This window comes from Coregonus lavaretus (genome assembly GCF_964263955.1).
Source record: "Coregonus lavaretus genome assembly, chromosome: 2".
NCBI classification, from domain to species: Eukaryota; Metazoa; Chordata; class Actinopteri; order Salmoniformes; family Salmonidae; genus Coregonus; species Coregonus lavaretus.
Genome location: NC_139989.1, coordinates 31,233,304 through 31,252,595, shown reverse-complemented (window position 1 = coordinate 31,252,595; position 19,292 = coordinate 31,233,304).

Here is a 19,292-nt window from a genome sequence, read left to right as displayed (position 1 = left end):
CGCGTGGTCTGTAGCCTAATTTTACCGTTACCGTTTACAATAGCCTGTATCAAAAGAAAAAGAGCATTCGACGAATTCTGGGTGGAGATTTTAATCGTAGCCTACTGAACTTGTCATATTTTATATTTTTTTTACTACACGTAGCTTTTTCTGTAATATTTGGAATTGTGATCAAGAAAAGAAAAATGTTAAGGATAATGTTTCATGTCACTCAATAAGATCAGGTAGGCCTAGGTGGATAGCATGCGGTTTCTATGTGATTTAGTTCATATTTTACTATCTGTAGAGTAAAGTATGCACTGCATGTGCGGTTTAAAGTGGGTGTGTCCTCATTGTGTGTGCATGCAGACTATGGCGCGCGCGTGTGTCTGTGTGAGAGACACAGAGAGAGAGAATGCACCAGTAATTTGTTCATTCTGCATTTTACTCCTGTACATGAGAGGAAGAGAGAGGGAGGAAAGGGAGAGGGTGCGTGTGTAATTCTCCCTCTCTCTCTCTCTCTCTCTCTCTCTCTGTGTGTGTGTGTGTGTGTGTGTAAGGCAGCCATGCATGTATGTCTGTAGGCATCTTTATTATGCATTCAGTGGGTTTCCAAACAGATCTATGTTAGTCTGCATTGGCCTTGTGGCATTCTTTTACATAATTTATCATCTTTACATAGAATTTGCTTGCATTTAGTGTTCCTATTTTTTTTGTTGAATTACATGTGCAATTCACCGCAAGTCCTTCTCCATCTTCCACTTCCTCTCTCTCTCTCTCTCTCTCTCTCTCTCTCTCTCTCTCTCTCTCTCTCTCTCTCTCTCTCTCTCTCTCTCACACACACACACACAGGTCTAGGTGTGCCAAGATCACCTTTTCCATGATGTGCGCAGCACCCTTTCCTCCCTTCCCTTCTCTCCTCCATCCCCTAATCATTCTACCCACATCTCTACTATGTCAGTCTCACTCCCTGCATGAACTGCAGATAATGATTATATGTAAATGTCATCATAATGTCCAAGGTTTATTATAATACCATTACATTTCCCATAGAAGTTCATATTTTCACAACATTCATCTTTGTAAAGTGGGTTTGGTGGTACTAAGATTGGATTGTATGACTCAACAACTCCTCTTAGTGAGGCCAAACACTTTTTTTATTAATAAATGACATGTACATCCTTAATTCGTTTTTCAGCCAAACTGCAGACCAGCCATTTGGTTTTTCAATAAAGCTGAGGGATAGAGCTGGACAAATGTAACTGCTCTCATTCATAGATGGAGCTATGTTGAGCCCAAATGGATACACACAGTATACTCTAACAACCCTATAAATGGAATGAAAGTATTTACAAGACAGAGAATATTCAGATGTCAAGTTGTAGAGGAAGTAAGGCGGGAGGGAGTCAATCAAAGGCACCTTGTCGACAAGCGCATTGCACTTGATTTTTAAAGGTAATTTACGCTAGATAGCTGCATTCCCCTTTTGTTGGGCTTGCGAGATCAAGTGCGCCTATATATGTTGTCTCAATTAAATAACCTGTAGGCTATATGCATGGGCGGAGAAGCCCGAGGCAGTTGTCTTTCCAAGAAAATTAACTTCCGAAGTATTACAGGCTATAGTTTTGGCTCCTACATTAACTGGATATTAAGTATTGATAATACATTTCTTTGTTTCTGCATGCTAAAAGTTATGCAAAACGTAGCTTAAGTGAAGTGCAAGTGTACACTCTCCTATTATACAACTAATTGACCAACGTCGGTTAGTTCCTTTTTTTGTGAGCTCAACGCGCCTTTTCTCTAGAGAGAAATCCGACCAAGCACGAGAGACATCAAATCAAGAACGCTGTAGGGAATTGTAGTTTTCAATAGGCAAATATTAAACCTAGTTCAGCGCAGAAAATGTGGTAATTAACTACAATAACCAGGATCCGTTGCGCATATTCTTCCCGGCAGACCCACACAGACCGCAATAGAGAGGAATGTACTCAACACAGCAGTGAGAGTGATAAAGTTCGGGAGGTATAGTTCTACTACCCGATTGATAGTTGTAGCAGTCTTGAAAGTATGCCATATCTACTTTGATGAACTATTAAAATAGTGATTTCGTCAGCTCTGCAGCATGGGCAGATGTGGCAACCCAATGATCATGGCTACCCTTTTCGCTAGCCAAAGGGAACTTGGCACGTTGGGGAGCACAGAGATAACGTTAGATGGTTGTCTGGCTGCTGCTGCCTGAGCAGAGATGTGATGATGAAATGAAATAATAGAGTAATATACACAACTGAAATATTTTATTTAAGTAAAGTTATGTGAGTAAATGATGGTTAATAATGTTAGTAATGGACCGTCACTACCATCATGGGGCACTTATTAATTGCTTTATTCTGTGTTCGAGACAATGGAATGTTTTTAATGTTTTGGCAATTGAATGTTCTCAATATGTGGCTTTGGAATTTAAATTTTAAAAAGCTCTAAAATAATCTAAATGTCATATTTCATAATGCATTTAATGTAAAAAATATATATATATCGAAACCGAAAACCGTGATTATATTTAACCCTCCCGTTGTCCTAGGGTCAAAATGACCTGCCACAGTGTTGAACCAACTTTATTTAATTTTTATATTTTTTGGATCATTTGTGAGAAGGAGGCAGTGATACTTTCTTTAAATTCTCACTGCCTCCTTCTCACAAATGATCCCAAAATAAAAAAATTAAATAAAGTTGGTTCAACACAGTGGCGGGTCATTTTGACCCTAGGACAACGGGAGGGTTAAAAAAAGAAGGAACCCAAACCGACCTCAAAAAGCACTAAACGCTCAGCACTAGGCCCAGAATATCTGGTATTTTATCCTCCTATTTCTTAGGCAATTTTTGCCGGCAAAATTGCTGTGACCGGGACTGCAAAGCAAGCTGTGTAACATGCACCTAAAATTGGTTCGGGACCAGTTCTTGCGGGACCAGGCGGGTGCGGTATGAAAAGCAGCAGGAGCAGGATGAAGAAGTCAGTCCTGCACAAACCTCTTATTTATGCTTAAGCCAAAATCCACAGTGTTTACCGTGAATGTGATCTCCACAAGCGTCGCGAACATTGCCTTTAATTTACATTTACGTCATTTAGCAGACGCTCTTATCCAGAGCGACTTACAAATTGGTGCATTCACCTTATAGCCAGTGGGATAACCACTTTACAATTATTATTTTTATTTTTTGTGGGGGGGGGGGGGGTAGAAGGATGACTTTATCCTATCCCAGGTATTCCTTAAAGAGGTGGGGTTTCAAATGTCTCCGGAAGGTGGTGAGTGACTCCGCTGTCCTGGCGTTGTGAGGGAGCTTGTTCCACCATTGGGGTGCCAGAGCAGCGAACAGTTTTGACTGGGCTGAGCGGGAACTATGCTTCCGCAGAGGAAGGGGAGCCAGCAGGCCAGAGGTGGATGAACGCAATGCCCTCGTTTGGGTGTAGGGACTGATCAGAGCCTGAAGGTACGGAGGTGCCGTTCCCCTCACAGCTCCATAGGCAAGCACCATGGTCTTGTAACAGATGCGAGCTTCAACTGGAAGCCAGTGGAGTGTGCGGAGGAGCGGGGTGACATGAGAGAACTTGGGAAGGTTGAACACCAGACGGGCTGCGGCATTCTGGATGAGTTGTAGGGGTTTAATGGCACAGGCAGGGAGCCCAGCCAACAGCGAGTTGCAGTAATCCAGACGGGAGATGACAAGTGCCTGGATTAGGACCTGTGCCGCTTCCTGTGTAAGGCAGGGTCGTACTCTCCGAATGTTGTAGAGCATGAACCTACAGGATCGGGTCACCACCTTGATGTTAGTGGAGAACGACAGGGTGTTGTCCAGGGTCACGCCAAGGCTCTTCGCACTCTGGGAGGAGGACACAACGGAGTTGTCAACCGTGATGGCGAGATCATGGAACGGGCAGTCCTTCCCCGGGAGGAAGAGCAGCTCCGTCTTGCCAAGGTTCAGCTTGAGGTGGTGATCCGTCATCCATACTGATATGTCTGCCAGACATGCAGAGATGCAATTTGCCACCTGGTTATCAGAAGGGGGAAAGGAGAAGATTAGTTGTGTATCGTGGAGCTCTGTTCTGTGAGCTCGCGATGAGTCATCAAGCCACGGAGCTGGAGTGGAGGACCGAGCCGGCCGGGAGGATAGGGGACATAGAGAGTCAAAGGATGCAGAAAGGGAGGAGAGGAGGGTTGAGGAGGCAGAATCAGGAGATTGGAGGGAGAAGGATTGAGCAGAGGGAAGAGATGATAGGATGGAAGAGGAGAGAGTAGCGGGAGAGAGAGAGCGAAGGTTGCGGCGGCGCATTACCATCTGTGTAGGGGCAGAGTGAGTAGTGTTGGAGGAGAGCGAGAGAGAAAAGGATACAAAGTAGTGGTCGGAGACATGGAGGGGAGTTGCAGTGAGATTAGTAGAAGAACAGCATCTAGTAAAGATGAGGTCAAGCGTATTGCCTGCCTTGTGAGTAGGGGGGGACGGTGAGAGGGTGAGGTCAAAAGAGGAGAGGAGTGGAGAGGTGCATTGTCGACAGTGCAATGCGTTTGTCTACAACGTACCTTTAATGCAATGATATAGAGTTGAAATGTATTCAATTTGGAGTTTGCATTCCAATATTACAGTTTATATACTGTACATCACAGAAAATGGAAATGTAACAAAACCATTTGACATAGAAACACCAGATTTTCACCGTAAAAAAAAATTAATGTTAATTAATTATGAAATTATTAAAATATTAATAACATTCCACACATGAGGCCACTCGGTCATTTGACTGCAGGAAAGAGCCAGGTTAGGTTGATTGCTTGGGGAATTCAAACCATCCCCACCCTAAACCGTGTTTATAATAATTATAATTAAGAGTTTGGACTCAATTCAATCAAACCCGCATTGCAGTATTCACGCAGTAGCTCTTTTTCCAATGGTCAAATGAACTCACAGACTGGTCTTGGGTACTGTCTAAAAAACCTACAACTACTACCAGCCCACTGGACACAGAAGTCAATTCAATGTCTATTCCACGTTGGTTCAAAGTAATTTCATTGAAATGACATGGAAACAACATTGATTCAACCAGTGTGTACTTTTCATAATTAGTAGTGTGTGTGCACAAGATGAATATTGTCAATAAAGAAGCAAGCATTGCTATGGTGGGTTATTATTATTATTATTATTATTATTTTTAGGGGGGTAGATCAGCTTTAATATTGCAGATATATTGTGGGTTCTATCAATGTAATTGTCTGCATAATTTCCAATCCCCCATATATATTTTTTGAATATATATATATTTTCCTTATTTATTATTTCCCCCTAACCCTACCACCCCTCCCCTAATTCGAGTAAACGAATGGACAACAATACTTCTACTTCCAGCTTATACATACTATATACATTTTACGGACACAGTATGTTTTACATATTTTTTTTTGTTTTTAGTCCCAGCCTTCAGCTACCCTCAACCCCTCCCATCTATCTCTGACCATCCAGTTTTGATTTCTAGTTGCCATATATTTTTCCACTGTGCTGTAATGTTTCACAAAAGTTCTGAACCTTTCTATTCTCATAGTTTCTACAGATTGTAAATTAAAGATAAACATTTTTGCTAAGAGTATTATTATACTGAACAAAAATATAAATGCAACAATTTCAACAAGTTTACTGAGTTACAGTTCATTGAAGGAAATCAGTCAATTGAAATAAATTAATTATGCCCTTCTCTATGAATTTCACATGACTGGGCAGGGGCGCAGCCATGGGTGGGGCTGGGAGGGCATATGCCCACCCACTTGGGAGCCAGGCCCAGCCAATCAGAATGAGTTTTTCCCACAAAAGGGCTTTATTACAGACAGAAATACTCCTCAGTTTCATCAGCAGTCCGGGTGGCTGGTCTCAGACGATCCCGCAGGTGAAGAAGCCGGATGTGGAGGTCCTGGCCTGGCGTGGTTACACGTGGTCTGCGGTTGTGAGGCCGGTTCTCTAAAATGACATTGGAGGCGGCTTATGGTAGAGAAATGAACATTAAACTCTCTGGCAACATCTCTGGTGGACATTCCTGCAGTCAGCATGCCAAGTGCCCGCTCCCTCAAAACTTGAGACATCTGTGGCATTGTGTTGTGTGACAAAACTGCACATTTTAAAGTGGCCTTTTATTGTCCCCATTACAAGGTGCACCTGTGTAATGATCATGCTGTTTAATCAGCTTCTTAATATGCCACACCTGTCAGATGGAGCCCCCTGTAGCTCAGTTGGTAGAGCATGGTGCTTGCAACGCCAGGGTTGTGGGTTCGTTTCCCACAGGGGGCCAGTATGAAAATGTATGCACTCACTAACTGTAAGTTGCTCTGGATAAGAGCGTCTGCTAAATGACTAAAATGTAAATGTAAAATTATCTTGACAAAGGATAAATGCTCACTAATAGGGATGTTAACAAATTTGTGCACAAAATATGAGATAAATAAGCTTTTTGTGCATATGGAACATTTCTGGGATCTTTTAATTCAGCTCATTAAACATGGGACCAACACTTTACATGTTCCGTTTATATTTTTGTTCAGTATATATTATTGATCGATTGACTATGACTTTTCAAATTACCCAGCAGTGCTAGTTGCAGAGTTAGCTCCAATTAAATGTTGTAATTCTTCAGCCATTCCTGAACCTGCGACCAAAAACCAAAACAAGTGATCCAATGATTCTGTCTCTATGGCGGGTTTGCATGAATCCCAGCCTTTGTCTGTTCGATACTGACTAATCCTTATTCAAAATGATGAGGGTTGACAGAATTGTCTTATGTCAGATTTGGTTGGTCAAGTGACTGTGATATGTGGTTGTCTAACTTAGCTAACTTAGGTTGTGTAACTTATGTAAGGGACTAGTGCTACGTAGGTGTGACGTCATCTGTCGGAAGACTTTGGTGGCGTTCCAGGCCGACTACGTTGCAGACGTTGCGTTTCACCAACCAATGGGTGCGTGCCACATCATCGACTGCGCATTCAGGCATCAGGTGCTTGATCATATGATGTGGTTAGCAGATATTTAAAACACCTATCCAGGCGTTGTGAGACCTTGTCAGGTGTCTGAAATGTAGTCAGCCTGGAACGCGACCAAAGGCTGAGAGTGGTGTGCAGATAGGAGGGGTGTGGCATAAAGGTTAGAGGGGTAGGGCTTGCTGGGTGCGGCTTATCTTAAGGAGGAGTCAGATACTTCATGACATCCTCCAAGGGAACCTATATATATATATATATACAGTACCAGTCAAAAGTATGGACACACCTACTCATTCAAGGGTTTTTATTAATTTTTTTACTATTTTCTACATTGTAGAATAATAGTGAAGACATCAAAATTATGAAATAACACATATGGACTAATGTAGTAACCAAAAAAGTGTTAAACAAATCAAAATATATTTTATATTTGAGATCCTTCAAAGTAGCCACCCTTTGCCTTGATGACAGCTTTGCACAATCTTGGCATTCTCTCAACCAGCTTCACCTGGAATGCTTTTCCAACAGTCTTGAAGGAGTTCCCACATATGCTGAGTACTTGTTGGCTGCTTTTCCTTCACTCACCATCTCAATTGGATTGAGGTCGGGTGATTGTGGAGGCCAGGTCATCTGATGGAGTCTCTCCCTACTCAAGTGCAGTTGGGGTATATAAACTACAGAGTCAGAGCATTTATCCCACTGTAAAGCTTTTGGACATGTTAAAGTGTTTGCAGAACTTAGAAGCCGAGATGTCCAAGTCCATGTCCAAGTTGTGGAAAATATCATATCATGTGTTTTAAAAGTGATGAAAATGTGACATGTTGCAATTGTGTTGGGAACCATGAAGCCACGTCTTTGGAATGCCCGACAAGGGTGAAAGATAATTAGGTGGCCAAAGTCAGGGCTGTCCGGAGCATTTCATATGCAGCGGCTGTTAAAAGGGTTGAGAGTTCGAATGGTGCTCCTGAAGAGTCCATGGTGGTGGATAGGCCTTCACTGCAGGCTGCAGGGGTTGCCTTTCACCAGCAGGACCCAGATATTTTAAAGGTTAAGAAGGTGGACTTTGTGGTCTTTATAGCTATGGGGATTAATGGAACTGCCAAGGTGGAGAGGAGGTCCAGTAAAATAGATATCATTGTGGATGCGGCGGAGCCGGTTCCTAGGACTGAAAGATTTCTTGGCGGAGGACTTGCATGGAGTATTGTCACAAGCCGTACCACCCTCTCAGGCCCTAGAGCCTGAGAAGGGAGATATGGAGATTTGAAGGAAAGAAGAAGTGGGAGTTTTGTTTTGTTTTGTTTTTGTCAATGTACAATTTTTTGGAGGAGTGGATTAAGTTAGTTTTCCCTTACACATATGGATTAAATTCTTACCCTGTTTTTTCAACCTGTCCAATTGGTGGCGGCAACAAACCTTTTTGGGTTGTGTCCGCCATAAAACCCACAGAAGAAGAAGAACCTATGCTTCAGAGGGGAGGGCCATGTTACCTACACACACACACTGGCAGGCACATGCTAGAATACGTTTCTGAGTGACAGTGTGAGGGCTTTGCATAGGCACTTTGTTGCAATTTTTGTAGGACTGGAAAAAATGCCCGGAACGTAATAGAACGTTATTAACTGTTTACCATGCATTTAAAATAATGGTTCTGTTTCGGAACAGTATAGATCACAGTATAGATCACTAATTTGTTCCTCAAATAATTTCCTTATTTTCCGGTTTTCGGTTCTGTTCCCTTAACCGGTTCCAACCCTTGATTATAACACAGACTAGTTATAAGAGTGCCTTTTCCTCTGCCATTTATTCAGACCCTTTGCTATGAGACTCGAAATTGAGCTCAGGTGCATCCTATTTCCATTGATCATCCTTGAGATGTTTCTACAACTTGACTGGAGTCCACCTGTGGTCATTTCAGTTGATTGGACATGATTTGGAAAGGCACACACCTGTCTATATAAGGTCCCACAGTTGACAGTGCATGTCAGAGCAAAAACCAAGCCATGAGGTTGAAGGAGTTGTACGTAGAGCGCAGAGACAGGATTGTGTTGAGACACAGATCTGGGGAAGGGTACCAAAAAATGTCTGCAGCATTGAAGAATTAGGTGGCCAAAGAACAAAGTGCCATCATTCTTAAATGGAAGAAGTTTGGAACCACCAAGACTCTTCCTAGAGCTGGCCACCCGGCCAAACTGAGCAATTGGGGGAGAAGGTCCTTGGTCAGGGAGGTGACCAAGAACCCAATGGTCACTCTGACAGAGCTCCAGAGTTCCTCTGTGGAGATGGGAGAACCTTCCAGAAGGACAACCATCTCTGCAGCAGTCCACCAGTCAGGCCTTTATGGTAGAGTGGCCAGACGGAAGCCACTCCTCAGTAAAAGGCACATGACAGCCCGCCTGGAGTTTGCCAAAAGGCACCTAAAGGACTCAGACTATGAAAAACAATATTCTCTGGTCTGATGAAACCAAGATCTTGGTCTGAATGCCAAGCCTTGCGTCTGGAGTAAACCTGGCACCGCTCATCACCTGGCCAATACCATCCCTACGGTGAAGCATGGTGGTGGGGATGTTATATTTCAAAAAACCTGTTTTTGCTTCGTCATTATGGGGTATTGTGTGTAGATTGATGAAACAAACAATTTAATCCATGTTAGAATAAGGCCGTAACGTAACAAAATGTGGAAAGAGTCAAGGGGTCTAAATCCTCTGTAGCTCAGCTGGTAGAGCACGGCGCTTGTAACGCCAAGGTAGTGGGTTCGATCCCCGGGACCACCCATACACAAAAATGTATGCACGAATGACTGTAAGTCGCTTTGGATAAAAGTGTCTGCTAAATGGCATATTATTATTATTATTAATACTTTACGAATGCACTGTATGTGGAAAGATATTCTCATCGGTCAGTCAGTCGCTACCGGCAACAGTGCATTATTAACAGAGCAGGTACAATGTTTATTGGCAGTAGTCTCTGACAGAAACTCTCGTTTCTATGGACATACTGGCTACGTCCCAAATGGCGCCCTATTCCCTACAGTATATGCCTTCAGAAAGTATCCATACCCCTTGACTTATTACACATTTTGTTGTGTTACTGCTTGAATTCAAAATTGATGAAATATTTTTTCACCCATCTATACATAATACCCGATAATGACAAAGTGAAAACATGTTTTTAGAAATGTTTGCTAATTTATTGAAAATGAAATGCAGAAAAATCTAATTAACATAAGTATTCACACCCCTGAGTCAATACTTTGTAGAAGCACCTTTGGCAGCGATTACAGCTTGTGAGTCTTTCTGGGTAAGTCTGTAAGAGCTTTCCACACCAGGATTGTGTAGCATTTCCCATTCTTTTTTTCAGGATTCTTCAAGCTCTGTCAAATTGGTTGTTGATCATTGCTAGACAACCATTTTCAGGTCTTGCCATAGATTTTAAAGTAGATTTAAGTCAAAACTTTAACTCAGCCACTCAGGAACATTCACTGTCTTCTTGGTAAGCAACTCCAGTGTAGATTTGGCCTTGTGTTTTAGGTTATTGTCCTGCAGACATGTGAATTCATCTCCCAATGTCTGGTGGAAAGCAGACTGAACCAGGTTTTCCTCTAGGAATTTGCTTGTGCGTAGCTCCATTCCATTTCTTTTTTATCCTGAAAAACTCCCTAGTCCTTAACAATTACAAGAATACCCATAACATGATGCATCCATCACTATGCTTGAAAATATGGAGAGTGGTACTCAGCAATGTGTTATATTGGATTTGCCCCAAACATAACACTTTGTCTTCAGGACAAAAAGTGAATTGCTTTGCCACATTTTTTGTAGTATTAGTTTAATGCCTTGTTGAAAACAGGATGCATGTTTTGGAATATTTGTATTCTGTACAGGCTTCTGTCTTTTCACTCTGTCAATTTGGTTAGTATTGTGGAGTAACTACAATGTTGATCCATCCTCAGTTTTCTCCTATCACAGCCAATAAACTCTGTAATTGTTTTAAAGTCACCATTGGCCTCATGGTGAAATCCCTGAGCAGTTTCCTTCCTATATGGTCTCTGGATGTTGCTGACCCGCCCCTCAGATGGTTAGCTGAGTATGATTTGGTAAAATGTCAAGTTTAATCTAAGCAGTCCCCTAATGAAGAAAGCCATAGCTTGCTGGCTGGTCCCTGGTATACCTGTATAAAATGTTTAGAAACGCAGGACTATAGTAAACTGTATGGTTGATCAGAACATTGCAGGAGCTGTAAGACTTCCATGCTAACTAACTGGTAATTCGATAACACCTCAACGCAAGTAACTGTAAAATGAATTATGTTCTCTATTTCCCCCATTCATTTCAGTAGAAGAAGATCAAAAGTACAATCAAGACCAATCATCAAAAAGGCCCAAACTACCAGTGACAACAACATCGTCCGCATTCCGCCATGGCTTCCAACACCATCGCTGCCCCCAGTGGAGCAGAGGGAGAACAGCAGCGGGAGCAGACCATCACCTTACAGCCAACCAGCGCTGAGCACCAAGAGACAGCCCCTGACTCCAGCCAATCGGAATCCAAAGACCACTTGGCAGTAATCAGCGAGAAGATGGAGACCAGTAAATAAATATTAGACAACCTCCCCTCCTCCACCATACCCCCCCTCCCCCGCTCCTTCTCCTCCACCCATCCACCCCAACTTCAAATGAACACCCCTCTCAACACTTTGACCTCATCTCTGTTGTTGTGATCTACGACTCTACGAATGTTTATGTTCTAGAGATGTCCCCTCACTTCCCCTTCTCATTTCCCTGAGTGTCTGGCCCTGTCCGTCCGGGAATCACTGAAGACAGATGCATGATTTACAGATAGCAGCCTCCTCTTCTCTTCAGCACCCTTTCTTTTTTCAATGACTCAATCCCTCCATTTTTTTCATGAGCATGGCCTTATTTTATTTTATTCTATTGTCATTCGTATTCCATTAACCCAGTTCAATGTAACATTGATAGGTTTAGGCTACTACATGATACTTGAATTTTCCCTATACCCATCATGAGGTTTCTACAACCTAGCCTATGAATGAAAGTTTACAATGTAGGTGCACACAGGTTGAGAGAAAAATTTGAGGAGACAGACTGACACATTCAATACCGCCTTCGACACTCTTGCTTGGATCTAGCTGATATAGGGTGTAATCATTAGTCCAACAGTTACAAACGAGAGTTTCTATTGGACAAATTCAGGTATGTTTATCCCCATTTTGTTCCGTTTGCTTCCGTTTAAGAATTGTTTTTCAACAGAATTTGCGGAATGAATACACCCCTGATCACTTTCATAGCAACCACATTGTATTCCTTCTCTTCTCCTTCTTTTGTATTGAAGTCAATGTACCCAGACGAGGACGGAATCTAGCTGTCCTCTGGTTACACCATGGTGCTACCCTACAGAGTTCTGTTGAGGCTACTGTAGGCCTTCATTGCAAAATAGTGTGTTTTAATGAATAATTTGGTGACGTGATTATATTTAGTATAGTTTTATCTAAAAATTATAACTTTTTTAATGTTCTCCCCTTTCTCCTCTGAGGAGCCTCCACTGCTATACATACTTTACATTGTTTGCGAGATCAGACACAATATCACTATAATCCGCATGTTCATTTTTGGAAATTGCTTTCATTTCAGCGCATCTAATTTGTTAACATTTCAACTGCAGCAAATTATTACTTTTTTCAATTCCACAAAAAATTAACAGCCATCTTTATTCTCTTTCTTGTGATGTGTCGAGATGTGTTAAATCTCAGACAAAGCTTTATGTTTTCCATTGAGCCCATTACCGGGGTGTTTGACAGGTCATTACAAAAATGTCTGCCTTCGTAACGTTAACAGGAAAAAATGACAGGCACAAGCAACAGTATGAAAGAGTCACAGGAGTAAAATGAAAGCAATCAATCCAGCAAGATTTAAGTGACAAGTGGATTTTGCACCACTCAAAACACACAAAATAGATGGCTGAAAAAGACAGATCCTCAGGTGGGCGGGGCATGCGCGTTGCTAATGGCAGCTTCTTGTCATTGCTGCTAGTTATCTGACTGTTCAGAATCATAATAACGCACACCTTCCAGACACATTTATACGCACGCATAGTTTTCGTGCAGTTGGCAGCCAACCCGTCTACAGATGTTGAATCATGTCTGGATTCCCGATTTTGGTGATGAAACGATGAGGACATTCTCCCATTCCTTCTTCCTCCCTCCTTCCCTCTCCTTGCCTCCCTCTACCCACCCTACTACAGGTAATGGAATGTGTGCTGCCGACTCCTCGCCCACATCTTCCATTTCGTCCCCCAAGCGACTGCAACACGCTAAACCAACCAACGGCCGGGCGCGGAAAGGAAGCCGCTCTGGGTCCCTGCTGGGTCATGGGGCAGGGTCTCCCAGGCCTTCCATCAGCCGTCAGCCCAGCACCGTGCCAGAGGAGGACGACGGCAAGCCCCCTAGAGACTACCTGATCCTGGCCATCCTGTCCTGCTTCTGCCCCTTGTGGCCCATCAACATTGTGGGTCTCGTCTTCTCTGTTATGGTGAGTGGAAATGTGAAGTATTTGACATGTGGTTGGTAAGTGTTGTCTGTGATGAAATGCGTGTGTGTGTTCATGCGTGCGTGTGATATCTTAGAAACACCACAAAGATGAACAGCAGAAAGCAGTGGGAGGCCGCGGTGTGTTAGTGATCACCTGCTGGGAAATGAACAGAAAATGATGGCCAATGTTCTGATCAGAAGAGATAGGAGTGCCACCCACTACTTTTAACCTTTTGTCTTCACAGTGTGTTTTGCCTGTGTGTCTGTCTCTCCGTCTGTCTGTCTGTCTGTCTGTCTGTGTCTACCTGCATGCATGGGTCTATTTGTGTGTGTATGTTGAAGCAGGGGTATGTGAATTATTTACTGTGTGTATTTATTTACATGTCATGTCTGTCTTCCTCATGCAGTGGCCCTTTATATTCACCAACTAGGGTCCCAAAATTCCCAGGTTTTCCAGAAATCCCAGATTGTGGATTCCTGGGTTTCCTGCTTATTCCCTCCTGATTCCAGGAGTCTTTCAACCAGGATTTCTGGACAACCTGGTAATTTTGGGAAACTTACCAGCATTTTGTAACCTAATCAATAAAATGTCTCCCCATTCTCCAGTCGAGGAAAAGCCTACAGCTAGGGAACGTTGACGGGGCGCGGCGTCTGGGCCGGAACGCAATGGTGCTGTCTATCGTCTCGCTAGTTGGCGGGGTCATCATCATCATCGCGGCCATCGTCTTAAACTGGGGAAGTGAGTGGCCAAAGTGGCTGAGCTCTCGAGTTCTTGTTGCAGTGCCGTTTTGTGTCTGTCGTTACGTGCAGCTTTTGTTTGTTTGTTTGTGTGTTCTATCCTGCTTTTGGTCACGTCTGTGTTTGTGCTTGATTTTTGGTGGTGGGTTAGGTTACTGCCCGTTGTTGTACTTATTATCATTAATTTTTTTCTTGGCCGGGATTCAATCTGATTGCGTTGTCAACAATGCACCATTTAAAGGTAATTTCCGATTGAGTCGACATATAGTGCATTCGGAAAGTATTCAGACCCCTTCACTTTGATTGGACATGATTTGGAAAGGCACACATCTGTCTATATAAGGTCCCACAGTTGACAGTGCATGTCAGAGCAAAAACCAAGCTATAAGGTCGAAGGAATTGTCCGTAGAGCTCCGAGACAGGATTGTGTCGAGGCACAGGGGAAGGGTACCAAAAACAATTCTGCAGCATTGAAAGTCCCCAAGAACACAGTGGCTTCCATCATTCTTAAATTGAAAAAGTTTGGAACCACCAAGACTCTTCCTAGAGCTGGCCGCCCGGCCTAACTGAGCAATCAGGGGAGAAGGGATTTGGTGGTTCCTCTGTAGAGATGAGGTGGGAACTCGATGGTCACTCTGACAGAGCTGCAGAGTTCCTCTGTAGAGATGGGAGAACCTTCCAGAAGACCAACCATCTCTGCAGCACTCCACCAATCAGGCCTTTATGGTAGAGTGGCCAGACGGAAGCCACTCCTCAGTAAAAGGCACATCATAGCCCGCTTGGAGTTTGCCAAAGGGCACCTAAAGGACTCTCAGACCATGAGAAACAAGATTCTTGGTCTGATGAAACCAAGATTGAACTCTTTGGCTTGAATGCCAAGCGTCACGTCTGGAGGAAACCTGGCACCCTCCCTACGGTTAAGCATGGTCATGGCAGCATCATGCTGTGGGATGTTTATGTGGCAGGGACTGGGAGACTCGTCAGGATCGAGGGAAAGATGAACGGAGCAAGGTACAGAGAGATCCTTGATGAAAACCTGCTCCAGAGCACTCAGGACCTCAGACTGGGGCGAGGTCAGAACAACGACTCTAAGCACACAGCAAAGACAACGCAGGAGTGGCTTCGGGACAAGTCTCTGAATGTCCTTAAGTGACCCAGCCAGAGCCCGGACTTGAACCCGATCAAACATCTCTGGAGAGACCTGAAAATAGCTGTGCAGCGTCACTCCCCATGCAACCTGACAGAGCTTGAGAGGATCTGCAGAGAAGAATGGTAGAAACTCCCCAAATACAGGTGTGCCGTAGCGTCATACCCAAGAAGACTTGAGGCTGTAATCGCTCCCAAAGGAGCTTCAGCAAAGTACTGAGTAAAGGGTCTGAATACTTATGTAAATGTGATATTTCAGTTTTAAATGTTTTATACATTTGCAAACATTTCTAAAAACCTGTTTTCGCTTTGTCATTATGGGTTATTTTGTGTAGATTAATGAGGGGAAAAAACAATTTAATCTATTTTAGAATAAGGCTGTAACGTAACAATGTGGAAAAAGTAAAGGGGTCTGAATACTTTACGAATGCACTGTATGCAGCGTTTACTGTGAATGCAGTCTTCGCGAACAGCCTTTAAAAGCTGCATTGTCTACAAACGCGATCGGATTGAATCTCGGACGTTGTAGCTCTGTTAACATCTGTTTTTGTTTTTCTGTTTGTCTGTTTGTTGTGCAGGTTGAAATGTATTGGGAGGAATCTTGTCCTGGAGGCAGAGCTGAGCTGTTTCTGCTAGATGGACTAGCCGCAATGTCAAAATTGGCTATATCGTTTTTTTTTTACATTGAAAACAAAAATTTGCTTTTTGGTCTTAATTTAATGTTAGTCTTAGGCATAAAGTTTGCAGTGGGGTTAAGGTTAGGGTTAAGGTTAGGGCAGGGCCGGCTTACAGAACGGGCACACAGGGCACGTGCCCCGGGGCCACCGACCTCCAGGGGGCCCCCAACCAAATTATTATTATTATTATTATTATTTTATTTTTGGTTGGGGGTCTCAAAAATTATTGAGAGGGGTGGGGGGGCTCCCTGGAGGTCGGTGCCCAGGGGCCCCAAATGCGGTAGTTCGGCCCTGGGTGTGGGTTTAAAATCGGAGGCCAGCTAGTGATCACCCTGCAGAGCTGCTTCTAGGACAAGATTTATCCCAATAAATGCCAACCTGCGTTTGATGTGTATGGTTCTTTATTTGCGTCCATCTGTGGCTGGTTTGAGTCAGACCGTTTTCAGTGTTTGTACTTTATAACATTATTGATGACATCTTTGCAAACACCCTTGTGTTTTCTCTTTATTATTAGGTATAATAAAATCCTGAGGGTCACCATGGAAACCAGGAGCAAGATCGCAAGACAGCACACCAACAACCATCCCAACCAGACTTTTCCCCTTTCCTACAATCAAAACACTATCCTACAAAAGCGCCTGCAACCTACAGTATACCCCCTTGTCCCCTTTTTTGCTGCACGAGCATGTATGGCCTGTAATATGTTCTCTGAAATAGATAGACAAGTCCCTCACCTCTACCTCCTACACCACGGACCCAAACGCTGCCACCAGTGGTGTAGTGCAGGGTAAACGTACGTAAACGCCGTTTACGCACCTTTTTAATTTTGCTTGAGTGTTTATCCACCTTTTGCAGATAAATGCATTGAAAGTATTGGGGGCGTTACTTTATTGACTGCGAACGGTGATCAGGAGTTACCCACCTATTTTTTTTTTGACCACTCGTCACTGGCTGCCACCATCACTCAGAAAGTAGAAGGCGTTGTGTAGAACAACACTGAGGTAGGATAGACAGTGACAACCAGACTGGTTCCTCTGAATGAGAGAGACACGTTTAACTCTGGTCAACGATGCCATGATCTCCTGCAATGGTTGCCTGAGTCTCTCAGACTGTATTTAAAGTCTCTGCATGGTTTTCCGGGACCAGGCTGCTCCTCCCAGGAGTGTCTCCATTGTCGCCGGAAAGGACATCTGCTTTTCTCTGTAATGGGATTATTTCCTTCCACTGTATCATTCATCTCCAGTCAGTCCACACCACTGTAACACAACCAAGGGATCCTTTTAACTGTGACGCCAAAACCATCTCACCCTATAGGATCATGTTAAAGATGGCAAAGGAAGAGTTAGGGAGGTGACACGGATTGTAATTGATCTTTGATCAATGTGATAATGTTGATGGGGGGGCTTTGTGTTCATAATTTGTTCCAGATCGTTCTTTTCTGTGAAGGGAGGGAGGAGTTAGAGACAGATTGTACCATCTGCAGTTTGATTTAGGGGGAAAACCCAGGGTCTCCATCTATCTTTGCTTCCTCGTCTTCGTTTAAAAATAACTGGAATCTGGGGAGAATGAGCCACTCTGGGTTTGGGATTGAGGCAGGGCTGGTAACTCACATGCACTCTGAAACACACTAGCTTACACCCCCCTGCGCACACACACACAAACAAACAAACAAACATCCATACACACAGAGTGTAAGAGAAGGCAGATGTCCGCAGCTACAGAGACACGGGCAGGCACACCCATATGGCTGAATGTGAGAGAGCGAGAGAGAGAGAGAGAGAGAGAGAGCGAGACACTTGTTACTGATGCAGGATTAAAGTCAGAGAATATAAAAGACTGGAAAAACACAGACTGAGCAGAGCTGGTTATAGAATGTTGCTTACTCTTCATTTCCCCCTCTTCTGTCCAGTATCTACCTCCATATAATCTATCCCTTATTGGTAACTTATAACATTTTACCTTTATTTTAACAGGGAGTCCTATTGAGACCAAGGTCTCTTTTGCAAGGGAGCCATGCATCTTACTTACACAACAACAATGTTATGAAAGTCTGCTTGACAGTATTTACACAATTCTAAACAGTCTACCATCTCTGGTCAATTTGAATCAATTCCTCTCTCTTCAGGATTGCAAACGTATTGCCCACTATACCTCTCACCTCTCTAAGTATGTAGTCATTATCTTTGATTGTTGCTTCTTTTGTTAAAATTCTATGCAAATGCCTCGCTGGGGTATTTGGTCAGTTGTTACTCCCTCTCCTCCCTGGTCAGTATCGGCTCATGTGCTTAGTGTTTGCCCTTGTCTGGTTGTTATTCACAGAGCAGAATGACCTCCCCTCCCTCTGGGAGTCAGTCAGTGTGTCACTGTGTGCCAAAGCCTGGAATGTGAGCCACATACAGTAGGGGCAAGGCAGTCTTTGGCTTGACTCTGGCTAAGTGCTCTGTCGGTATGTGTGTCTGTGTGTGTGAGAGAGAGAGAGAGAGAGAGAGAGAGAGAGAGAGAGGGAGAGAGAGCGAAAGAGTGTGAGAGAAATGCAGTGTAACACTTACAGTATCTGTACGGTGTATGGCTGTGTGTGTGTGTGTGTGTGTGTGTAAGATAGTCTTTAAGAGTGTGTGTGTTTGCGTGTGTGAGTCTGCCCCCGGATGCTGTTTTTAGGGAGAAGCAGTTGAGTCAGTCCCCCCCCACTCAGTTTAAAGGTGTCATTCTACATGACAACCACACTCCCTTCACTTCCTGAGCCCAGTCCCCTGTGCATGTTTACAGTATCGTTTACAGTGTGTTTATACTTGAGTTTTTAATGGAGGATGGGTTAACTCTAATGCTTTTACACCAAGGACCTCTTTATGTAGCTGAGAGGCTCGTTGACTTGAGCAGCGCGTTGTAAATAAATAATATGCATATTTATTTGCCATGACGACACATGATATTCACATCCAAAGTTTACTTTTTCACTTCGATTGGTTTGAGTAGTCCAGAATAATCTATGTCAATTTGTTTTTTTTGAGACTCTGCTCCACCCTACCTTTTGAAACACTTCCTCCGAACCACCCTTGAGGTCCAATAGGGTGAAACCCAAAGGAGAAGGTTTCCCATTGGGAATGACGAGTGAGGATGTTCCACTCTGATAATGTCAGGGTTTGGAGGGTTAGTGAGGGGGTGCATCCCAATAATATTTCCTTTCTCCTGAAGTGTACACTCG